Consider the following 15,825-nt stretch of genomic DNA (forward strand, 5'->3'; position numbering starts at 1 on the left):
CAACATCCTTCTTGTGGGGAGGGGCCAGAACTGACCCCAGGATTCGAGGAGCGGTCTCCCCAGGGCCGAGTCCAGAGGGAGAAGAACCTCCCTGGCCCTGCTGGCCACGCCGGGTCTGATCCAAGCCAAGATGCCCTTGGCCTTCTTGGCCACCTGGGCCCCTGCTGGCTCCTGTTCAGCCAACACCCCCAGGTCCTTCTCCTCCAGGCAGTTTCCAGCCAGGCTTCTCCTAGTCTGGAGCTGCTCAGGGTTGTTGTGCCCCAAGGGCAGGACCCGCCATTTGGCCTTGTTAAACCTCATCCCGTTGGTCTCAGCCCGTGGATCCAGCCTGTTCAGGTCCCTTTGGAGCCTCCCGACCCTCCAGCAGATCCAGCTTCCACCCAGCTCAGTGTCATCTCCAAACTTGCTCAGGGTGCATCGATGCCTTCATCCAGGTCATTGATAAAGACACCGAACAGGGCTGGACCCAGCCCTGAGCCCTGGGGACACCACTTGTCACTGGCCTCCAGCTGGAGTTAACGCCGTTCACCACCACTCTCTTAGTGTCCCTTCCAACCCAAACCGTTCCATGATTCTATTGCTGTGATTCTAGCACCAGAGCATCTCCAAGGTCATGTCATTTTGCTCCTGCTCTAAACAAAAACTGTGACTACACCAGCATCCCCTAACTCTCGAGCTCTTTCCCCAGTTCCGATGTCCACTCTATTGACTCAGGCACTCCTCCCACTCTTCGTGGGATCCCTCCTCGTTGCTAAACGGCAGCGATAACGCTGACCTGCTGCTCGCAACTGGTTAAAGGACAGATTCACCCGTGCTGTTTTCTGCTTCCCATGGCAGCAGCGAGTCCCCGAGGGAGAACGTGCTGGCAGAAGGCAAAGAGCCGCATTGTGTCTGGAGAGGGGATGCCTGGATCGTGATAAATAAAGACAAAGCGAGCCTTCAGAGCCCAGATATTGGGAGCGAGCAAACCCCATTGGCTCTCTTCATCTTGCAAAACCATCGCTGCAAGCCGTCACCTCCCCAAAATGTCCAAATCCAGACCTTCCCCTGCAGAAAACTCCCTGCTCCTAATCTCTCGTCTTTGTGCTCAATGGACATATGGCGCGTTGTCGAACGCGCGGAGACAAAAGGAAGAAAAGCCAGGCTCACAAAGGAACCCCCAGCTAAAAATCACCGTCCGTTCACGGGTTAAAAAAGGAAAGCCAGCCTGGAGGAGGTTTGGAACAGCAGGACATCAGCTGGAGCCTGCGTGGAGGCTCTTCCCATCGCCATTCATAAGAAAATCAGGAGGCAGAAAGTTACTATAGCAATGGGAGCAGAATGCAGAGGGGGCTCTTCAGAGGGCACAGGGAGCTCCTAGAGAATCGCAGGGGTCTGTTTCATGGAATCATAGACCCACCAGGTTGGAAAAGACCCACCGGCTCATCGAGTCCAACCATTAACCATTTCCCTTCTCCTGCCAAGGGATCAGTCCCCGCTCTCCCATGCAGCCCCCTCTCCGCAGAACGTTTATCGTAGATCGCTGAATTTGAGCTTCGACAGCTTAAATGACACTGGAATTAAGACCAGCTGAAGACAAAAGGCGGCCAAGCACCCACTTACCCTCCCAGTAACGAAGCAGCTAAAAAATAACCCATGGCCGCGCAATATAAAGCTGGACTCGCTTTTTTTTTTTTTATAGGAATGGTTGGACTCAATGATCTGGTGGGTCTCCTCCAACCTGGTTATTCTATGATTCTATGATTCAACAGCACCGAGCAGCAAAAATCATCAGTGGTTACAGATCCCTCCACTGATGCCTTTGTTCAGTTTATCACAGCATTCACCTTCAGAACAGCTCGACTCATAGAAACATGGACAAACTTGGGTTGGAAGGGACCTCAAAGCCCATCCAGTCCCACCCCCTGCTGCGGGCAGGGACACCTCCCACAGGATCAGGGGCTCCAAGCCCCATCCAACCTGGCCTTGAACCCCTCCAGGGATGGGGCAGCCACCACTGCTCTGGGCAACCTGGGCCAGGGCAAAACATTTCTGCTCAAGATCTCATCTCAATCTCCCCTCTTTCAGCTCAAAACCATTTCCCTTCATGCCCCTCCCCAGCTTTCCTGGAGCCCCTTTCAGCGCTGGAAGCTGCTCTAAGGTCTCCTCGCAGCCTTCTCTTCTCCAGGCTGAACAACCCCAACCCTCTCAGCCTGTCCTTGCATGGAAGGTTCTCCAGCCCTTGGATCATCTCCGTGGCCTCCTCTGGACTCGCTCCACCAGCTCCATGTCCTCGCTGTGCCAAGGACTCCAGAGCTGGACGCAGAGCTCCAATTGTGGTCTCACCAGAGCAGAGCCGAGGGCAGGATCCCTCCCTCACCCCACTGATCAAGTTTTGGGTGTGGATGGACAGGATAACACTGGCTGTCGGAGTCGTGAGGGCATCGCAAGGGGTTCCACAGCACAGATGTTCAGGACCAAGTTCAAGCCTTGCTGCTGGATTCCTCACCGAGCCGGGCTCAGTGCCTGCTTTAACGCCCACAACGGGATCCAACACAACCGAGGCTTGCGCAGCACATGAGTCCTGCATGCGGCTTGTCTGCAAGGAATACAATATTATTGGTTCAGCTCCAGGGCTTAAAGTTTCCCGAGTGCTGTGGCAAAACTAAGCTCAGGTCCTGCCCTTGGGGCACAACAACCCTGAGCAGCTCCAGACTAGGAGAAGTCTGGCTGGAAACTGCCTGGAGGAGAAGGACCTGGGGGTGTTGGTTGAACAGGAGCCAGCAGGGGCCCAGGGGGCCAAGAAGGCCAAGGGCATCTTGGCTTGGATCAGACACGGCGTGGCCAGCAGGGCCAGGGAGGTTCTTCTCCCTCTGGACTCGGCCCTGGGGAGACCGCTCCTCGAATCCTGGGGTCAGTTCTGGCCCCTCCCCACAAGAAGGATGTTGAGGCTCTGGAGCGAGTCCAGAGAAGAGCAACGAAGCTGGGGAAGGGGCTGGAGAACAAGGATTGCGAGGAGCGTCTGAGAGAGCTGGGGGTGTTTAGCCTGGAGAAGAGGAGGCTGAGGGGAGACCTCATTGCTCTCTGCAACTCCCTGAGAGGAGGTTGTGGAGAGGAGGGAGCTGGGCTCTTCTCCCAAGGGACAGGGGACAGGACGAGAGGGAATGGCCTCAAGCTCCACCAGGGGAGGGTCAGGCTGAACATTAGGAAAACATTTTTCATGGAAAGGGTCATTGGGCCCTGTCAGAGGCTGCCCAGGGAGGGGGTTGAGTCCCCTTCCCTGGAGGGGTTTAAGGGACGGGTGGACGAGGTGCTGAGGGACATGGGTTAGTGATTGATGGGAACGGTTGGACTCGATGATCCGGTGGGTCTCTTCCAACCTGGTGATTCCATGATTCTATGATTCTTAGCGCATCCGATTGTCCAGACATGCGTGTGGGGAAGCCCTGGGGAAGAACAGGACCAGAAGGATGGACTGGGGCAGAGTCCAGCCCCCAGTGACCGCAAACAACCCCACAGCAGAGGGCTGGGTTGGGTGCTTCTGTGCCAGATCCTCACCCTAAGCCACAGAGCCATTTCTACATGACAAAAATCACAATTTAAATATTGACCTGGAGAGATGAAGGGCTATTAAGTGAAAAGAAAGAGACTATCAGCTGAAAAACATCACATTGCGAATGTAAATTAAAGCAGGGGGGATACCTGTTAACCCCTGGGACTTCTAACAGATGATGGGAGCACAAAAGTGGCTTAAAATGGACACTCGTGTCTCCCCTCCGTTTATCCCCATGACAAATCGAGCACTTAAAATCAGATTTGGAGGGATTTTCCCATCCAGTGAAGGCTTTGGGCTGCGTTTGACACCCCTATTGCAGGATTTGCAGCCTGAGCTCATAGAACCATAGAATCACCAGGTTGGAAAAGACCCACCAGATCATCGAGTCCAACCATGAGTTCTGTGCCAGAAGAGCAGACTGCAGCCACTTCTACCTAAAACCTTATCCCTGCCACCTGCATTTTCATGTCTTGATCAGCCGTCGCAGCCTCTTTAACCATCCACGAGGCAGCGATGAAGCCAGCAGCCAATCCATCCTCACGTGGTTGTGCTTTAATGCAATTAGCTAGACGGGAGCCGCTCCCGATTCCCCGTCGGACGGCTTTGCTTGCCTGATAGATCTTACCTTGCCTCCTCTAATTCTTAATGCTGACCAATTCTCCGCACAAAACAGGGGTCTGCAGCCAGCACTTCTTTCAGAAGAAGCCCCGTTGCCTTGGTTACCAATCATCAAGCCTTGGCGAGCTCTGTTGAGATCTACCTTCGCCTTGGTTTTGTTCTGGGTTTCGTTCTACTGTGAGATTCCTGCTCTTAGGAGTAACCTGGGCTTAAAGGAGTAAATTAAATACATTAAATACATCCATAGAATCATAGAATCACCAGGTTGGAAGAGACCCACCGGATCGTCGAGTCCAACCATTCTCTCTCAGACGCTCCTCGCAATCCTTGTTCTCCAGCCCCCTCACCAGCTCCGTTGCTCTTCTCTGGACTCGCTCCAGAGCCTCAACATCCTTCTTGTGGGGAGGGCCCAGGACTGACCCCAGGATTCGAGGAGCGGTCTCCCCAGGGCCGAGTCCAGAGGGAGAAGAACCTCCCTGGCCCTGCTGGCCACGCCGGGTCTGATCCAAGCCAAGATGCCCTTGGCCTTCTTGGCCCCCTGGGCCCCTGCTGGCTCCTGGTCAACCAACACCCCCAGGTCTTTCTTTTTCAAACCACTTGGATTAAGAGCGCTGAGCACTCATCAACACAGCCCAGACCAAACTCTCCACAGAGAGATTAATCAGCAGCTGCTTCCGATGAGCAGATACATCGAGAAAAACTTTGATGTGTCAGTGGATAAACCTACAGACGACAACAGAGCCAAATCCAACGGAAACAACGCTTACTGTTGCTGTTCTAGAAGACAGCTATGCTCTGTATCTACTATTGCACAGTTATAAATAACATCTAGTTTTAATTTTTAACACTGTCTGGGAGAATTGATTCAGAGCCCACTAAAATGTTAATGTGTACTGAGAAAGGTCTCCGCGTTCTTCTGCGTAGAGAGCGACTTAGATGGGTTTAATCCCATTTTTAGAAAGCACGGGGCACGCTCTTGACACTATAAATCAACGTGACTCCACGAAACAATCATTTCTATCAATGTTTATGGTATTTCCAATTGTCACATTGAATCATAGAATCACCGTTGAGTGCAAGCTATGAAATAATTAAGATACCGTGCAGCTTGCATGCTCCAAGGAATCGAAAAGGCCAACGCTAGCTTGAATTCAGACTTCTCCTCCCCACCTTTCAGCGTCGCAGGCTTAATTAGATCTTCCAGACAAGAAACAATCCCCCCCCGACACAGGAGAGCCAGAAAGGAAAAAGGACAAGGAATTTTAATTGCACTGTTATCCTTTCAGTGAGGTTCCTTGCAAAGGCTGCATTTCAGGGACCTAACAGACTAGAACCAAAGGCAAAACGCCCTACGACCCTTTAAAAAGAGAAGGAATTGCAACAAAGGGGATCTCGCAAGATCCATGAGCCGTGTTTATCTCCAGGCAGCTTAACGTAAGGATGCAATATAAATTAAATCGTTTAATTAAACAAACTCCTAACCAAATGCACAAAAGGCGACTTTGCCTTCATCGTAATCGCTGCATCCACCGCTCCGGCTTCTCCGCACCTCGGCAGCACCACGGCCCCGGCTGTCAGCAGTTCTCACGCGACGCGTCAGGCTCTTGCTGGGAACGCGTTTCATTCTATAGTTCGTCTATCCTGATGAGAGGACTATAAATAGACGCTATTTTCTGCTCTTGTTACTGTGCTCCATCCAGCACCGTAACAGCAACATCACCTTTCAGCAGGGCGTTAGAATCAGAGAATCATTAATGTCGGAAAAGACCTCTGAGGTCATCCAGTCCAACCCCACTGTGCCCTTTAAACCATGTCCTCAAGAACATCTCCATGTTCTTTGAACCCCTCCAGGGATGGAGATTCCACCACTGCCCTGGGCAGCCTGGTCCGGTGCTTCATCGCTCTCTCAGGAAAGAAATCCTTCCTCGTATCCAATCTAAACCTCCCCTGGCTCAACTCGAGGCCGTGTCTCATCCTATCACTTGTTTCTTGGGAGCAGAGCCCAACACCCACCTCACCACAACCTCCTTTCCAGGAGCTGCAGAGCACGATGAGGTCTCTCCTAACTCCAGGCTTAACAACCCCAATTCCCTCAGCCGCTTCCAATAAGACGTGATCTCCAGACCCTTCCCCAGCTTTGTTGTCCTCCTCTGGACACACTCGAAGTCAACGGTTCTGCAGCTCCAAAGCATCTACAAGGCCACAGAGAACGGTCCAGTGAGCCACTCCACACTCTAAAACAACCTACAGCTCCATCACGAGATCCATTAGGACAACAAAAGCAACCCCGATCTCCAAAAAAACATTCCAGCTTAACCCAAACCCAATTACTGATGACACAGCCAAGGATTTGCTGAGAGGACTTGAGCTCCAGCTCGTGTTCCGGCTCGCGGGCTCATCGGGCGCTGCCTCTCCAGGTTGCGGGTTGGGTTTGTGTCTACGTGAGGGTGTTTGCAACCCTTGCGCAAATTGCATTGCGTGTGCTCGTTGAGCTTGTCCCTGATTGCCCTAGTTAATGAGTTTTTCGTGCAGTGAACCCGACTTAATAAAGTGCTTAATAGAATGAGAGTAATTAATCAATTAGCCAAAAGGGCCCAGCTTTTGATCGTTCTTGCGCACTTCTCGCACGGGGCCCTTTCCCCACTCTCCTCACCCCTTTTTGATGACACAATGTGGGATTTCTCTTCCCCCAGGGGGGTGTTTAACGTGGCTGCTGGCCACGCTTCAGTCCTGCTTGGGGACAAACGCTGCCGTGATGCTCCCCTGCTCGGAATCTCCAGCTGGGACCACGCCGAAGACAGGAGGTTCTACATCCACTCTGGGACTGAGGGCAGATCTTCTCGAGGAAAGCTGCCTGGCAGAAAAGGACCTGGAGATGCTGGTTGGCAGTGGCTGAATATGAGCCAGGAGCGTGCCCGGTTGGCCAAGAAGGTCAATTCTCTCCATCTGTCCTTGTACGGAAGGTTCTCCAGCCCTCGGATCATCCCTGTGGCCTCCTCTGGACTTGCTCCAACAGCTCCATGTCCTCCCTGTGCTGAGAACTCCAGAACTGCGCAGCCATCCACCCCTAAAACTCAAGGGCGCAGGAGGGGATTAAGTCTTGGAGAGAGTAAAGAAACAGAAAGGACTTAAACATTGGACTGAGGAAAAAAACCACCCTAATTTAAGCAAAGATCATCGCAGAACTTGAGGCCGTTGCATTTCGTTCAGCTGTGCCTGGATACATCTGAATGCACCAGGGTCAGGCCCTGCCAGAACCATTCATCCAGTTTATGACTCATTCTGCGCTGACCTCCTTCCCCTCGCGCGCTCAGACACCGGCAAGGGAGACGCTCTCAGCGGGACGAGTCCTTCCGTCAGCTCAGCTCTGCCATCGGAGACAGGGAGGCATTAAAACCTGCAGGTCTTCATAACTCATAGAATCCTGGAATGGGTTGGGTTGGAAGGGACCTCAAAGCCCATCCAGTCCCACCCCTGCCATGGGCAGGGACACCTCCCACTGGCTCAGGGGCTCCAAGCCCCATCCAACCTGGCCTTGAACCCCTCCAGGGATGGGGCAGACACACCTTCCAGGACCTCACCACTCTTATCATGAAGAAATTCTTTCTTATGTCTAGTCTAAATCTGCTCCTCTCCAGATTATCCCCATTGCCCCTCGTCCCATCACCACAAGCCTTTGTGAACAGCCCCTCCCCAGCTTTCTTGGAGCCCTTTCAAGTACTGGAAGGTCACTAGAGGGTCTCCTTGGAGCCTTCTCTTCTCCAGGCTGAACAACCCCAACTCTCTCAGCCTGTCCTCGTATGGGAGATGCTCCAGCCCTCAGATCATCCTTGCAGCCTCCTCGGGACCCGTTCCAACAGCTCCATCTCCTTCTTATGTTGAGGATTCCAGAACTGGACACAGCCCTCCAGTTGAGGTCTCACAGGAGAGGAACAGAGGGGCAGGATCCCCTCCCTTGCCCTGCTGGCCGCGCTGCTCTGGATGCAGCCCAGGACACGGTTGGTTTCTGGGCTGCGAGCGCACGTTGCCGGCTCATGTCGAGCTTCTCAGCATCCCCTGTAGCTCTGGGCACCTGCTGGACTCATCTCAGCCCAGCGTGTTTTTAGAGCTGCGTGGGGAGCATCTGGAGACAGCGCTGACCTCAACGTCAGAGCTCATGGAAAGAAGCATCTGGAGTGCCAGCCCACGAGTAAATCTCAGCTTTTGGCTGAGGAATGCGGCTCGCTTTAACGAGTCGAGAGAAGGAATCGCTGTCCAGTGAGATCTACCCCTCACTCTGACTCCAGTGGGAGCCAGGAGGACTCGCTGTGGCTGTGAATCCAGCTCTCTGCTGATACGCCGCGTGGCCATGGCAACCCAGAACCGCTCCGGAGGTCACAACGCGGGAGAAGAGCTTGGCGTTTGCTTCTCAAGAGCTCGGGGTGAGGTTCACCTCCGAGCAGAGAGCTGGCGTCCAGCCTGGGCAGCACTTACGTCCCACAAAAGAAGGTTTGTACGTGAAGAACCTGAGCCCAAGTCTCTTATCAGCGCGGCGGATGAATCAGAGCTGCTTGTGTTTCGTGCATTCTTCAGAAAACAAACCTTTGCTTGATCCTGCTGAAATGTAGCTCGTGATGAAGGGTGAAGCAGAGCACAAAATCGGGTTATTGAACTCGAACTCAGTCCCAGTTTGCTTAGGAGCAGTTTGCTTCTCCTCCTGGAGAAGAGGAGGCTGAGGGGAGACCTCATTGCTCTCTGCAACTCCCTGAGAGGAGGTTGTGGAGAGGAGGGAGCTGGGCTCTTCTCCCAAGGGACAGGGGACAGGACGAGAGGGAATGGCCTCAAGCTCCACCAGGGGAGGGTCAGGCTGGACATTAGGAAAAAATTCTTCACGGAAAGGGTCATTGGTCCCTGCCCGAGGCTGCCCAGGGAGGGGGTTGAGTCCCCTTCCCTGGAGGGGTTTAAGGGACGGGTGGACGAGGTGCTGAGGGACATGGGTTAGTGATTGATGGGAATGGTTGGACTCGATGATCCAGTGGGTCTTTTCCAACCTGGTAATTCTATGATTCTATGATACTTCCTCATAGTTTAGACCAGTTCTCTTTCAACAGGTGCAGGAGAGCGTCCATCGCTCCTCCAAGACCTTGTAGGAACTTTCGATGGGGGGCGAGACCCAGCTCTGGCACACGATGTGTCAGGCAGAGCCCTCGACAGCACAACCGCACCCGGCTCTGGAGAGCAGACACTTCATCCACCCGCCAGCTCTTGTTTCACGGTTCCAGGCAGGGATGATAAAGTCAAATATCATAAAAGGCTTCACTTAGGGCAGCCCCAAGCACAAACACGGGCCAAGTGGAGAAGGGAATGAGAGAAGGACTTGGGGGGCTGGGGGAGGAGAAGCTCAACATGAACCAGCAACCAACCGTGTCCTGGGCTGCATCCAGAGCAGAGGGACCAGCAGGGAGGAAAGGGATCCTGCCCCTCTGCTCCACTCTGTGAGACCCACCTGGAGCCCTGGGTCCAGTTCTGGAGTCCTCAGGAAGGACGTGGAGCTGTTGGAGCGAGTCCAGAGGAGGCCACGGAGATGGTATGAGGGTTGGAGAACCTCCCGGATGAGGCCAGGCTGAGAGAGTTGGGGTTGTTCAGCCTGGAGAAGAGAAGGGTGAAGACCTTAGAGCAGCTTCCAGCGCTGAAAGGGGCTCCAGGAAAGCTGGAGAGGGGCTCTGGATGAGGGAGGGCAGGGATGGGACGAGGGGAGCTTCAATTTGAAGCTGAAAGAGGGGAGATTGAGATGAGATTTTAGGAGAAATGTTTTGCTGTGAGGGTGGGGAGGCCCTGGCTCAGGTTGCCCAGAGCAGGGGTGGCTGCCCCATCCTTGGAGGGGTTCAAGGCCAGGTTGGATGGGGCTTGGAGCCCCTGATCCAGTGGGAGGTGTCCCTGCCCATGGCAGGGGTGGGACTGGATGGGCTTGGAGGTCCCTTCAACACAAACCATTCCATGACTCGATATATCTAGCCAGCTTTCAGAGGCTTGACCAAAACCACAGAGAAACGCGCTTCAGGAAGAGGTAAAAGCAGCTGATGGGTGAATACAATCACAGTTCTAGGAAGGAACAAGTTGCAGCAGCGCAGTACATCTGAACATTAATCAAGCCCCGTTTCTTTTAAAGTCAAAAGAAGCTCTTTAGTGGGGCAGAAAAGCCTTCAGGAGGTTTAAATTATTCTATGCAACCAATATTCTAATGACTCCGCGTAACCTCTAGAGATGATCATTAGGTTTCTGGCTCGCTGCCCCTCTGCCTGCGATAAAAGCCTTTCAGGCTCACCGGGAAGGTTTTCATCGCTCTCCAGAGGAGGTCTGGGAAGGCTGCTGGGTTCCACCTTGAGAACAACGTAGGTTTTCGTGCTGATAAAAGCGATAGGGAAGGGATTACGCGATGAGTTCCGTGGATGCACGGGAAGAGAAAGGATCTCAACATCACAGCATTGGTCATCCCGCTGTGAGCCACCTGGATTCTAGTGCACAAGTATCTCTAAAGGCTTCAGCTACGCTGCACGATGGAATCTACCATGACCCCACACTTTGGTTGACACAAATAAACGTCCACAGATGCCAAACGCAGACCCGCAGCTCTTCCGTGAGGTTCCACATGGAAGAACTCACACAAGACGATGGGTTTTCAGATCTTCAACTCACGGTCCGGTCCCTACAGCGAGCGCGTTGTGCACACCGGGAAACCCCAAGCCGGGTGCAGAATGGATTGAGAGCAGCGCTGAGAAGGATTTGGGTGCTGGGGGAGGAGAAGCTCAACGTGAGCCAGCAAAGTGCGCTCGCAGCCCAGAAACCAACCGTGTCCTGGGCTGCATCCAGAGCAGAGGGAGCAGCAGGGAGGAAAGGGATCCTGCCCCTCGGCTCCGCTCTGTGAGACCCACCTGGAGCCCTGGGTCCAGTTCTGGAGTCCTCAGCACAGGGAGGACATGGAGCTGTTGGAACGAGTCCAGAGGAGGCCACAGAGATGGTATGAGGGCTGGAGAACCTCTCGTATGAGGCCAGGCTGGGAGAGTGGGGGTTGTTCAGCCTGGACAAGAGAAGGGTGAAGACCTTAGAGCAGCTTCCAGCGCTGAAAGGGGCTCCAGGAAAGCTGGGGAGGGGCTCTTGGTCAGGGAGGGCAGGGATGGGATGAGGGGAGCTTCAATTTGAAGCTGAAAGAGGGGAGATTGAGATGAGATCTCGGGAAGAAATATTTTCCTATGAGGGTGGGGAGGCCCTGGAGCAGGTTGCCCAGAGCAGGGGTGGCTGCCCCATCCCTGGAGGGGTTCAAGGCCAGGTTGGATGGGGCTTGGAGCCCCTGATGCAGTGGGAGGTGTCCCTGCCCATGGCAGGGGTAGGACTGGATGGGCTTTGAGGTCCCTTCCATCTCAAACCGTTCCATAATTCCATGAAGCAGTAAAATCCAGTTCCCACCCCCAACTACTTCCACACCCCCTTGGGCTCCGACTGCGCTCTGAAGCCGCACAGCGACGATTCACAAGCGACTCTCGGCTCTGCGGAAGGCAATGGAACTGCAGCACCTTTCTGGCACTCCCTCTCTCCTACACACGTTTCTGCAGAAAAAATAAAAGCCCAAGCCTGCAAAGTGCCAGAGCAGAGCCCGGTGAATAGGCTGCCGTGTGACATCACGCGTGGTACCACCGCCCCGCCAGCCAATTGGGGAGGGCGCCCACCCCGGCGTTATCCCTCACCTAGCCAGGAAGCCTATCGGAAAACACCACAGCGCTGGGAAGGGGCTCATTCTTTCATTGTCGATGCTTATCTCGCCACACCTCCTCTCTTTCCCCTCTCCCACTCCAGGGAACGCAGCAGCAAGGCAACCACGCGCAGCAACGGATCGTAGAATCGTAGAATCATAGAATCACCAGGTTGGAAAAGACCCACCGGATCATCGAGTCCAACCATCCCCATCAATCACTAACCCATGTCCCTCAGCACCTCGTCCACCCATCCCTTAAACCCCTCCAGGATCCATCCAAGAACCTCCTGCTGCTTCGGGAGTTTCCTAGTTTTGTTGAGCGATTTCAGTGGGACGAAGGAGCTTCTCCTCCTCAGCCACTGATGGTTTTAACTCATTGTTATGATGTGCAGCCAACAGTCCTTGTAGTCGTATCCCAAAGCTGTTACTGGAAAGGGGCTCCAGGAAAGCTGGGGAGGGGCTCTGGATCAGGGAGCGCAGAGACAGGATGAGGGGGAACGGTTTGAAGCTGAAAGAGCAGCGATTGAGATGAGATTTTAGAAAGAAATGTTCTCCTGTGAGGGTGGGGAGGCCTTGGAACAGGTGGCCCAAGGAAATTGTGGCTGCCCCATCCCTGGAGGTGTTCAAGGCCAGGTTGGATGGGGCTTGGAGCCCTCCAGGAAGACTTCTCAGACAGGAAAGTCCAGAAAATTATCTCAAGTTTGAGGCTGAATCCCAATTAAGCTTAAGTATCAAGCCTGCATCCCTCCCACCTGGAACCATGACAGGTTTCTTCATCACCAGCTTCCTCCAAGGTGAAAGCAGAGCGGTGACTCTTGAACACAGCCCCTCCTGGGCTCCACCAGATCCATCCCTCGGATCCACCAAGTGGAGGATCAGCAGCTCTAAGTGACCACGTACCTACCTGAAGAAGCTGTAGATCCCATGGAACCAGGACATACCCAACAAAACCAGGTGATTAGTCTCAGTAGCCAAAACTCTTCGTAAAGCAGGTGGGTCCTCGAAGAGACCGTGTTATTGGAGCAGAAATGAGAACGGCATGAAAACACGAGCAAACGAAGGAAACGGAGCATTCGATGGAGAAGACGGGGCAGACCATAGGAAGCAAGACGAGAAGCATCCAAGCCATGAACTTTACAGTGGATAAGGGAGAAGCAGAAGCGAGAAGTTCCCATCAACAGCAGAGGAGGCACCTTGTTCCAGCTGTAGATCTACCACAACGGTCCCACAGGAGCTCCTGAAGGACGAGCCAACTGCTCACTGCGATTCACAAAAACCTGGAAGAAGGATGAGTGAGTGCAGCTTCCGTTTGAAACACCACACGCGCGCCTTTTGTGTCTTGTTTTATCAAAAGCTCACGTAGAAATAAGGAAAATGAGGACTTTTTCACCAAGAAGGGAAGGGTGAGAAGCGTTTTTGACTGAAAAATTTGCACACACAATATTTCTGTTGGTCACAGATACCCAACTTGGAGTGTTCTCTGCCCTTAAAACTCAATAATTTGTCTTTACGCAACAAGCTGCGAGTTAAACTCTACTAACAGGGAAAAAAAACCCACCTCGCTCTAAACAAACTCCACAATATTATCGGGAAACGGCTTGAAGCAGAAATCGCTGGTTTCCATCCTCTCAGTTTTCTAGCAGCGTCTCAAAACGTGGAGTCCTGTTTGCTCTCCCGATGGAAAAGCACCACTCGCTCTCCCCCTAATGTCGGGACCGATCGAGCAGGAGCCCAAGTGATTTAATGAGATGGAAATTCCTTTAGCTTCTCCTTTCTCCCGTGGATGCTGGATGCAGCAGGTTTTTTTTGAGGAGTACTTGAAGGTTTTAGCTTCGTTTTTCATAGAATCCTAGAATAACCAGGTTGGAAGAGACCCACCGGATCATCGAGTCCAACCGTTCCTATCAAAGTCCAACCGTTCCTATCAAAAAGCGAGATCGAACCACACAGCACTGTTCAAGAGTCTCAGCGTCCCATTTGGTTTTCAAGCCCCAAAACACCACGGCATAGAGCCTACGAACGCTTGCCTGGAATCAGGATTTCAGGTTTTGATAGAATTTTGACGCGTGCAGATGCATAGATATATAAATAACGTTTTTACATGGAACTTTCTCATAAAAAACACAGAATCACCAGGTTGGAAGAGACCCACCGGACCATCGAGTCCAACCATTCCCATCAATCACTAACCCATGTCCCTCAGCACCTCGTCCACCCGTCCCTTAAACCCCTCCAGGGACGGGGACTCAACCCCAATGACCCCCTCTCTGTGAAAAATGCACAGGAAATTCACGATTCAAAGGAAATTCTAGTCTTTTCACACACACAGCGAAGTTTGAAACCGGAGCGTAAGTAGGATTTAACATCCTCAATGGGTCTCACGCTCTCACGGGAACAGGGAAGGTGGCTAATTCTCCCCCTGCACACCTTTAGGGGAGTAAAAGTAGAAGGTAACGTTCCCAGAATGCAACTTAAAGCACATTTAATCAGCATTAAAATATTTTACACAGAAAAGCACGACGCAACGTAGGCTTTGAGGTCCCTTCCAACTCAATCCATCCCCACACAATAACAATATTCCCACCGCCTGCATTAAGTGCTTCAAGAAAAGAAGCAGATGAGCCCAAAGTCAACAAAAGGCTCCTTCAGGAACCCATCCCAGTCCCTGAAGAGCAGCTTTGATGCTCACGATTCCATCAAACATTCCACAAAAAAAAAAAAAAAGCCAAGCAAGGCGCAGCACGAAGCGAGCAGACAAGAAGTTTTGTGAGAGCTTTAATGGCACAAATGTTTATAAGCTACGACTGATACAGGTACTGTAAACTGTATAGAGTGTTACAAAGTGCTAACTAATTCATGAAGAATGTAGAATCACTTTGGCTCAGTTAACTCCAAGATTTCAACGAGGGTCAATTAAAAAATTGGAATTTCTAACAACCTTCAGCCTTCAGGTTTTAAAACAGTAAGTAAATACGCGTCTGCTGCAGTTAGGTTAGCCTGCTGCATTTTTAATGTGCGAGTTTATGCATGTTTTTTAATCCTATTTACAAATATTCTAGGCCAGTTTTCACTGAATGTAAGAAAAATGAAGCCTGCTTTTTTTTTTTTTTTTTTCCAAAACTGTAAACAGGTATAAAGCTTTTTTTTAAACAACATTTATCTTAACAAAACTTCAACTATCAACAGTTGAAACCCCGTTTCAGATTATACAACAACCTGCTTCTGTTCATTGTAAAACGAGAAGTCATAGGCTTTCATCCAAAAAATCCATCGCAGGGTATCGATAAATACTGCTCCGTTATCACAGCAAGGTCACAGCAATCGCACATCCGTTCCTCATCCAGAGTTTTCCACAATTTTCACTTCATGGCTCCTTCCAACGCTATAAGCTGTGTTGATTCTCTAGCCACAAGCTTGCTCTATTACAGATCAGATATTCTGAAGAAGAATCACCTTTTAATTAAGAAAGGGGTAATATTTTGCGGGGGATAAAGTCCTCCCTACTTAGTAAAAATCTATTTTTTCCGCTAGTCCCGTTTCCATACAAAACAAGGTGCTGTGATTAGAATTGAAGGTGGCCCCCAGCCTTCCCCTGACCCCTCAAGTTTTAGGGCAGTAAAACGATGCTCTGGGTACCATCTGAAAGACCCTTCACCGTTTCAACCCACTCTGGGTGAAGCCCAACATCCCAGCTTAAAACAAACAGGCAGCTGGAGCATCTCGAGAGCCACAACTTGGAGAAAAAGCCACAATTTTGTGCCCCTTCCACCCTGGACGCGTTCTTGAAGGGCAGCTGGAAGCAGGGAAGGGAAATGAATACAGCTCAGCAGTGGGTTTACGCTTCACGGTTTTACTTCCTGGGAGCGACGTTCTTTTAAACCAAACCTCAAGTGGGATTTTAGCTTCTACGCATCAACTGTTCCAAGCAATCGCTGCTAGATCG

This window comes from Phaenicophaeus curvirostris, chromosome 27, assembly GCF_032191515.1.
Source record: "Phaenicophaeus curvirostris isolate KB17595 chromosome 27, BPBGC_Pcur_1.0, whole genome shotgun sequence".
Lineage (NCBI taxonomy): Eukaryota > Metazoa > Chordata > Aves > Cuculiformes > Cuculidae > Phaenicophaeus > Phaenicophaeus curvirostris.